The 8,699-nt window shown below is 44.9% G+C and overlaps 2 non-coding genes across 2 annotated transcripts; both read left to right on the forward strand.

Annotated features, from left to right (window-relative positions):
• The first annotated feature begins 3,772 nt into the window (after positions 1-3,772).
• Positions 3,773-3,910, forward strand: LOC119936809. Its single transcript, XR_005453851.1, has one exon. It is a non-coding gene; the product is annotated as a small nucleolar RNA SNORA7 (small nucleolar RNA).
• A 3,860-nt stretch (positions 3,911-7,770) lies between these two features.
• On the forward strand, positions 7,771-7,907 carry LOC119938657. The gene has a single exon (XR_005454485.1). It is a non-coding gene; the product is annotated as a small nucleolar RNA SNORA7 (small nucleolar RNA).
• The last annotated feature ends 792 nt before the right edge of the window (positions 7,908-8,699 follow it).

The raw sequence follows: 8,699 nt of genomic DNA on the forward strand, positions 1-8,699 counted from the left end.
AGTGCTTAGTACAGTGCTCAATAAATATAATTGAAAAAATTTGATTGAATGAATGAGTTCAGGGAGGAGGTTGGCGCGATAATCTAGGAGGGATAAGAGAAATGCTTGAACTAGCATAATTGTCATTTGGATGGAGAAGAAAGTGTGAACTATAGTGATTTGTGAAGGTAATACTAGTAATGATTATGGTATATGTTAAGCACTTACCATGTTCCAAATGCTGGGGTAAATCAAAGGTAATTGTTGGACACAGTCCCTGTCCCTCATGGGGCTCACAGTCTCAATCCTCATTTTGCAGATGAGGTAACTGACTCACAGAGACGTTATGTGACTTGTCCAAGGTCACACATCATGTAAGTGGTAGAGTAGAGATTAGAACCCAGGTCCTCTGACTCACAGGTCCACTCTCTATCCAATAGCCCAGCCCACAGAATGTGGAGTCAGACTGAAAATGGGGTTAAGTGAGAATGGGGATAATGCCAAGGTTATGGGCTGATGAGACAGGGAAGATAGTGATATAGTCAACAGTGATGGGAAAGACAGGGAGGACTGGATTTAAGTGGGAAGATGAGGAATTCTCAATCTCAATCCTCAACAACAACTCTCTCCTCGACCCCCTCCAGTCTGGCTTCCGTCCCCTTCATTCCACGGAAACTGCGCTCTCAAAGGTCACCAATGACCTCCTGCTTGCCAAATCCAACGGCTCATACTCTGTCTTAATCCTCCTCGACCTCTCAGCTGCCTTTGACACTGTGGACCACCCCCTTCTCCTCAACACGTTATCTGACCTTGGCTTCACAGACTCCGTCCTCTCCTGGTTCTCCTCTTATCTCTCCGGTCGTTCTTTCTCAGTCTCTTTTGCAGGCTCCTCCTCCCCCTCCCATCCTCTTACGGTGGGGGTTCCCCAAGGTTCAGTGCTTGGTCCCCTTCTGTTCTCAATATACACTCACTCCCTTGGTGACCTCATTCGCTCCCACGGCTTCAACTATCATCTCTACGCTGATGACACCCAGATCTACATCTCTGCCCCTGCTCTCTCCCCCTCCCTCCAGGCTCGCATCTCCTCCTGCCTTCAGGACATCTCCATCTGGATGTCCGCCCGCCACCTAAAGCTCAACATGTCGAAGACTGAGCTCCTTGTCTTCCCTCCCAAACCTTGTCCTCTCCCTGACTTTCCCATCTCTGTTGACGGCACTACCATCCTTCCCGTCCCACAAGCCCGCAACCTTGGTGTCATCCTCGACTCCGCTCTCTCATTCACCCCTCACATCCAAGCCGTCACCAAAACCTGCCGGTCTCAGCTCCGCAACATTGCCAAGATCCGCCCTTTCCTCTCCATCCAAACTGCTACCCTGCTCATTCAAGCTCTCATCCTATCCCGTCTGGACTACTGCACTAGCCTTCTCTCTGATCTCCCATCCTCGTGTCTCTCTCCACTTCAATCCATACTTCATGCTGCTGCCCGGATTATCTTTGTCCAGAAACGCTCTGGACATATTACTCCCCTCCTCAAAAACCTCCAATGGCTACCGATCAATCTGCGCATCAGGCAGAAACTCCTCACCCTGGGCTTCAAGGCTCTCCATCACCTCGCCCCCTCCTACCTCACCTCCCTTCTCTCCTTCTACTGCCCAGCCCGCACCCTCCGCTCCTCCACCACTAATCTCCTCACTGTACCTCGCTCTCGCCTGTCCCGCCATCAACCCCCGACCCACGTCATCCCCCGGGCCTGGAATGCCCTCCCTCTGCCCATCCGCCAAGCTAGCTCTCTTCCTCCCTTCAAGGCCCTGCTGAGAGCTCACCTCCTCCAGGAGGCCTTCCCAGACTGAGCCCCTTCTTTCCTCTCCCCCTCGTCCCCCTCTCCATCCCCCCGTCGTACCTCCTTCCCTTCCCCACAGCACCTGTATATATGTATATATGGTTGTACATATTTATTACTCTATTTATTTATTTATTTATTTATTTTACTTGTACATTTCTATCCTACTTATTTTATTTTGTTGGTATGTTTGGTTCTGTTCTCTGTCTCCCCCTTTTAGACTGTGAGCCCACTGTTGGGTAGGGACTGTCTCTATGTGATGCCAATTTGTACTTCCCAAGCGCTTAGTACAGTGCTCTGCACATAGTAAGCGCTCAATAAATACGATTGATTGATTGATTGATTGAATTCTATTTTGGACCTGTTTGAATGATGGTGAGACATTCAAATAAAGCTAGTCTGAAGACAGGGGGAAATATAAAATTGTGTAGAAGGATGTATCCAGCCTGGATAGATAGATTTGAGAATCATCCACATAGAGATGGTAGTTGAAGCCATGTGGATGAATGAGTTCTCCAAGTGAGTTGGTGTAGATGGGAAATAGAAGGGAACCCACAACTGAGCCTTCCAGGACTCCCATAGTTAGGGGTTTGGAAGGCAGAAGAGGAGCCTTTGAAAGACTCTGAGAAAGAGTGGCAAGGGGAACAAGAGGAAGACCAGAATTTAGATAAGGTTTTCAGGAATTGGGGTCAAAGTGTCAAAGGCAGCTGAACGGTAGAGGAAGATTAGAATGGAATAGGAGTTTGATTCGGCAAGAAGCAGGTCACTGATGACCTTAGAATGGGCAGTTTCTTTGGAGTGGAGGGTGTGTAAGCTGGAATTTGGGGGACCAAGGACTGGAAGTGGAAGCAGAGGGTGTAGACATCTCAGAGGGTGTAGACAGGAGTTTGGGACGGATAGGTAGGAGGATGATCGGGTGATAACTGGAGGGATAAGTAGGTTGATGGAGGGTTTTTTTTAAAGAATAAGGAATACATGGACATGTTTGAAGCAGTTGGGAATGAGTACTAGAGAATGAGTAGTTGAAGATGGTATCAGGGAGGGAAGAAGAGAGGGAGCAATTGTTTTAATTAGTTGCCAATGATGTCTCAATGGATTCAAACTATTATATCAATCTCCTCACCTGTCTTCTAGTCACCAGCCTCTTCCTCTTTAGTCCATACTCCATGTTGCTGCCCAGATCATCTTCCTGAAACTTTCCTCAACAAACATCAATACACATTGGAGACCCTGTCTGACCCCCAAAGGGACCTCTCAGGGATATGCAGTGTTGCCTAGTGGGTGGAGCATGGGACTGGGAGTCAGAAGGACTCAGTCCTAATCCCAGCTCCACCACTTATCTTGGGCAAGTTACTTAACTTCTCTGTTTCCCAGTGACCTCGTCTGTAAAATGGGGATTAACTCTGTGAGCCTCATATGGGGCATAGACTGTGTCCAACCTGCTTAGCTTGTATCTACCCCAGCATTTAGTACAGTGCCTGGCACATAGTAAGCACCTAACAAATACTATTGAAAAATCTGCACTGTCAGGTATCTCCCTCTCAGCATGGCTGTTACTGGTGGCTCAGAGAACCCTGGGCATCCAGGCAGACCCCAGGTATCCTTCTTCCTATCAAGACCCATTGGGTCAGTAAGGTTTCTTAGGGGGAAGTGGCTACTAGAACTCATTCTGGCCCATAGAGTTCCTTATACTGTAGAATGACCCAGCTGCCCGTCACCCAGTGAGCCGTTGACCCAGTAGAGACACCCCGGATTGGTTTTGGTTTCCTTAGGATTTCCAAGGGGCCCTAAACTGCACTGGGAGCTCAAGGGATGCATTTTTGGGGGAGCAAAAGTCCCTTCCAAAGTTCACTGGGCTGTCAGTCCAACAAAAGGAACCCAGAGGATTCAGCATCAAGAGATAAAGCCATTAAAAGCACCCTAACAGCTTGTTCCCCACTACTTACTCTCACTCCCCTCTGAGAGTCGCACCTGGAGAGTTTCCAGTACTCTACCCGTCTCGGCTATGGGAGGGAGAGTCAAGCAGAGGCCTGTCCATTCCATTCCTAGCTTGGGCAGTGGCTAGCGAGTGGAAGGCAATCTGCTACAAGTCAAAACTCACCTGTGCTGGGCAGCAGTGGCATGGGAGAGTGTCGAGGGTGGAGACGCAAGTTGACTGTGCAGAAGGCAGCAATGGTAAACCACTTTCATATTTTTAACAAGGAAACTCCATGGATCCACTACCAGAACAATTGCAGATGGAGAGCAGGGCGTTCTTGGAGAGATGTGTCCGTGGGGTCGCTATGGGTCGGAAATGACTCGAAGGCATGAGACAAGACTCACTCTCACACATCCTGCACATCAAGGATGCAGTTCTCTCTTACCCAGTTGAGAATACACCATAAGTTCCCTGTGGGCAGGGAACATGTTTACCCAAGCTATTGCATTTTACTCTCCCATAATAACAATAATAATAATTATGGTATTTGTCACGCATTTACTATGTTCCAAACACTGTTCTAAGTGCTGGGTAGTTTCAAGGTAATCAGGTTGTCCCACGGGAGCTCACAGTCTTAATCCCCATTTTACAGATGAGGTAACTGAGGCACAGAGAAGTTAGGTGGCTTGCCCAAGGTCACACAGCAGTATTGAAGCAGGTGGAGCAGGATTAGAACCCATGGCCTCTGACTCCCAAACTTGGGCTTTCTCTACTAAGTCATGCTGCTTCTCATGTGCTTCATGCTCAGTACACAAAATACCAACAAATACCATTGATTGATTGAGTGAGTGATCGATTGATTGATCTCCTTGCAGAATACCCACATTAACTCATGTCCATTTTCCACCATAAACTATAAGCCATAGGAGAAGCAGTTGATAAAGTTGATAAAGCATGGACCTGGGTTCTAATCCTTACTCTTCCACTGTTTGCTTTGTGACCTTGGGCAAGTCACTTCAATTCTCTGTGCCTCAGTTTCCTCATTTGTAAAAAGACAATTGAGATCATGTAGACATGGACCGTGTCCAACCTGATTAGCTTGTGTTTAGCACAGTGTCTGGCACGTAATAAATGCTTAAATACCAGACAACAAAAAAAAAAACTCACTCCTCTCAGCTGGCCCTCACATCACCAAGGACCATGCACTAACAAGTATTTGTTATTTTTATCTGTTGTAGCTTTTGTATTTTTCTAACCTTAGACATCCTAATCATCAATAGAGATATAAACTAGGGGCTTGGGTGGAAATAACAGAAGCAAAGATGTAGTTCCTGCCTTTGAGGAACTTGTAAATCTATTCAATCTATTACATTTCAAAATATCATTGTTTATCAATTTCACTGTTCAGTAGAATGTTAACTTTCTTTAAGTAGGAGCTACTTCAAGACTACTTACATAAAGTGAAGGCAGTAACGCTGAATCTCAGAGGCACAAGATTGGTCTCAGGTGACTTGGGTTCTAATTCCAGCTCTATTGTTGCTCTGCTGCATGACCTTGGGCAAGTCACATCACCTCTCTGAGTCCCACTTTCTTCATCTGTAAAATGAAGATAAAATGGACTGTGAGACTCTAATAGGAAAGATACTGTGTTCAATCTGATAATTATGTGTCTACCACTTTGTGCATAGGAAGTGCTTAATAAATATCATTTTTTAAAACCCCAAAACTTAACGTTAGGCTCTTGGGATCACTTGATAAGTGTTATGGCTGCTGCTGTTATAGCCAGTGTAAAATAATTCAGCTACATAAAAAAATCAAAATTGCAATTTACAGAAGGTTGTTTCTAGGCAATGAGTTTCAACTCAGGAAAGAGAATTTAGATTTATTGCCAATGGTTCCTTCAAATGATTGGCTATTTGTACTGCTCTGGTCATAAAGGCTAACAAAATGGAGGGTAAGGAGATAGGAAAGAAAGGCAGATTGTTGCCATTAAAAAAATTACGGGACATTCACACCTAGTGCAATCAGTGCAGTCTTGGACACTGCCTCTTAGGAAGAGCATAGTATTCTCAGTTCCTCCAAAATACTTGTTTTCACTAAGTGGTTTTGGATAGAATGCTCTCAATGTGGGTAGGGAATGTATCTGCTTATTGTTATATTGTAATAATAATAATGATAATGGCATTTATTAAGTGCTTACAATGTGCAAAGCACTGTTCTAAGTGCTGGGGAGGTTACAAGGTGATCAGGTTGTCGCACGGGGGGCTCACAGTCTTAATCCCCATTTTACGGGTGAGGTAACTGAGGCACAGATAAGTTAAGTGACTTGCCCAAAGTCACACAGCTGACAATTGGCTTTCCCAAGTGCTTGGTATAGTGCTCTGCACACAGTAAGCACTCAATAAATAGGATCGAATGAATTAGTGCTGTTAGAAAAAAAGGGAATAATCTTCTAGCAATGTTTGTCTTAACATGGAGTTCATCAAGATTATAACCACAGCATTATAAGAAAACTGAGCTTACAACCAGACAACAACAACTAAAACTAGGTTCCCCCGAACATCCTGTTGCTGTAACTGGAGGCAAAATACTGATCTGGACACACCTCTGGTTTGACGATAATGGGGAGTCTTCTAACCTTATGTGAATTTGTTTCAGTTTCCCACTGTAGATATTTGTAGTGCATGGTTTGCCATCCCAACAACCATGTCAGAAATTCACTTTTTCTCATTTCCCCGTTAACAGAGAATAATTCTTCTGTTGTCCTTTTTTTGATTGGTGTCAGTTAATTGAACATAACCCCATGGGAATAAAAAGCTAAGCCTAGGCTTTCCATTTGGGCTCGGGCAGCCAATGTACTCATTTTACTTAAGACTGGATGCATGCAGAAATGGAAATGAGAATGAAACTATTACATCCAGTTTACAGCTCCTGAAAATGATCAAATGATCAAAGATGATCAAAGATAATGTTTCACTGAGGAAGAAACTGCGTGATGGAGGTTTCATATCCAAATGAACTACATATGGAGCGGAGTTCTGAGCGAATGATTTCCATTTAAATTGCTCAGGCACACCACCAAATTAGGAAAATGTCATGCAACTGGGTCGATGGCATTTTGTTATGGTTCATTAGAAAATATGAGGTGTGGATGCAACAGGGCATAAGGCCTGCAATTTAAATGTGGGGAGTTCATTTGGGACTGAACTAGGGAAAGGATAAATGATAAGGAGAATCATCTCAACACCTCTCACAGCTTTGTACAGAATAAGCAAATGGAAAATATGGAAGGGATGTGGAAACTAAGACACTGATTGCTATTGGTGTGATATTCTGTTTGGGAAAGGAGTCAAGATCTGCCCACTCAGTCAAATAAACCTCATCTGAGGAATGTCCTTTTTATTGGAATTTATTAAGCACTTACTATGTGCCAAGCCCTGCACTAAGCACTGGGGTATATACAAACTAATCAGGTTGGACACAGTCCATGTCCCACTTGGGGCTCACAGCCTTAATCCCCATTTTACAGGTGAGGGAACTGAGGCATGGAGGCACCAGGTAACTTGTCTAAGGTCACACAGCAAACAAGTGTGGAGCTGAGATTAAAACCCAGGTCCTCTGACTCCCAGGCACACCAGGCTGGATATAATCCCTGTCTCATTTGAGGTTTACAATCTAAGTAGGAGGGAGTAGGTTGTAATCCACATACAGATGAGGAAACTGAGACAAGAGACGTTAAGTGCCTTGGCCAAAGTCACACAACAAGCAAATGGTGGAGCTGGGATTATCAATCAATCAATCAGTGGTATTTATTGAGTGTTTACTATATGCAGAGAACTGTACTAAGCACTTGGGAGAGTACAGCATAACAGAATTAATGGACATACTCTCTGCCCATAATGACCTTACAGTCCAGAAGGAGTGACAGACATTAATATGAATAAATAATTTATAAAATATAATTTAAAGATGTGTACATATGTGCTGTGGTGTTGCGGGGTGGGGCAAATATCAAATGTCCAAAGGTCACAGACCCCTCTCAGGGTCACACCTGGAGAGTTTCCAGTACCATACCAGTCTCGACTACAGGAGGGAGAGGCAAGCAGAGGCTAACCATTCCATTCCTAGCTTGGCCACTGGCTAGCGAGTGGAAGGCAATCTGCTACAAGTTAAAAACTCTCCTGTGCTGGGCAGCAGTGGCATGGGAGAGAGTCGAGGGTGGAGACTCAAGTTTACTGTGCGGATGGAGGCAATGGTAAAACACTTCTGTATTTTTACCAAGAGAACACTATGGATCCACTACCAGAACGACTGCAGATGGAAGTAGGGCATTCTGGAAGAGATGTGTCCTTGGCGTCGCTACGGGTCAGACCCGACCCGACAGCATAAGACGACAACAACAACAACAAAGGTCACAGAACCAGGTGTATAAATGACACAGAAGGGAGAATGAACTAGGGAAAAGAAGTTTTAATCAGGGAAGGCCTCTTGTGGGGGATATGTTATCTTAATAGTATTTTGAAGTTGGAGAGAGTGGTGGTTTGACATATGTGAATTGGGAAGGAGTTCCAGGATTGGGGGAGGATGTGGGAAAGGGGTCAGCGATGAGATATATACGATTGGGGCATGGTGATAAGCTGGAGCTAAAAGAGCAGAGTGCATGGGCTGGGCTGTAGTAGAAGATGAGTGAGGTGAGGTAGGATGGGGTGAGTTAGGTTGCAGTGAGTTGATTGCTTTAAATGTTATGGTAAGGAGTTTCTGTTTCATTATTTGAATACAGGTCCTGTGACTCTCAGCCCATGAACTTTCCACTAGGCCACTCTGTTTCCTGTTGCTTTAGCCCAGCAGCACAATAACTATACAGAAGCTGAGAAACAACACAAAAAGAACCATTATGTCCTGATAACATCAGTCATCCAAAACCACAGGTTCCATTTGTTGCAGGCAAACTAGCCAGATATG

This window comes from Tachyglossus aculeatus, chromosome 1, assembly GCF_015852505.1.
Source record: "Tachyglossus aculeatus isolate mTacAcu1 chromosome 1, mTacAcu1.pri, whole genome shotgun sequence".
Classification (NCBI taxonomy): Eukaryota; Metazoa; Chordata; class Mammalia; order Monotremata; family Tachyglossidae; genus Tachyglossus; species Tachyglossus aculeatus.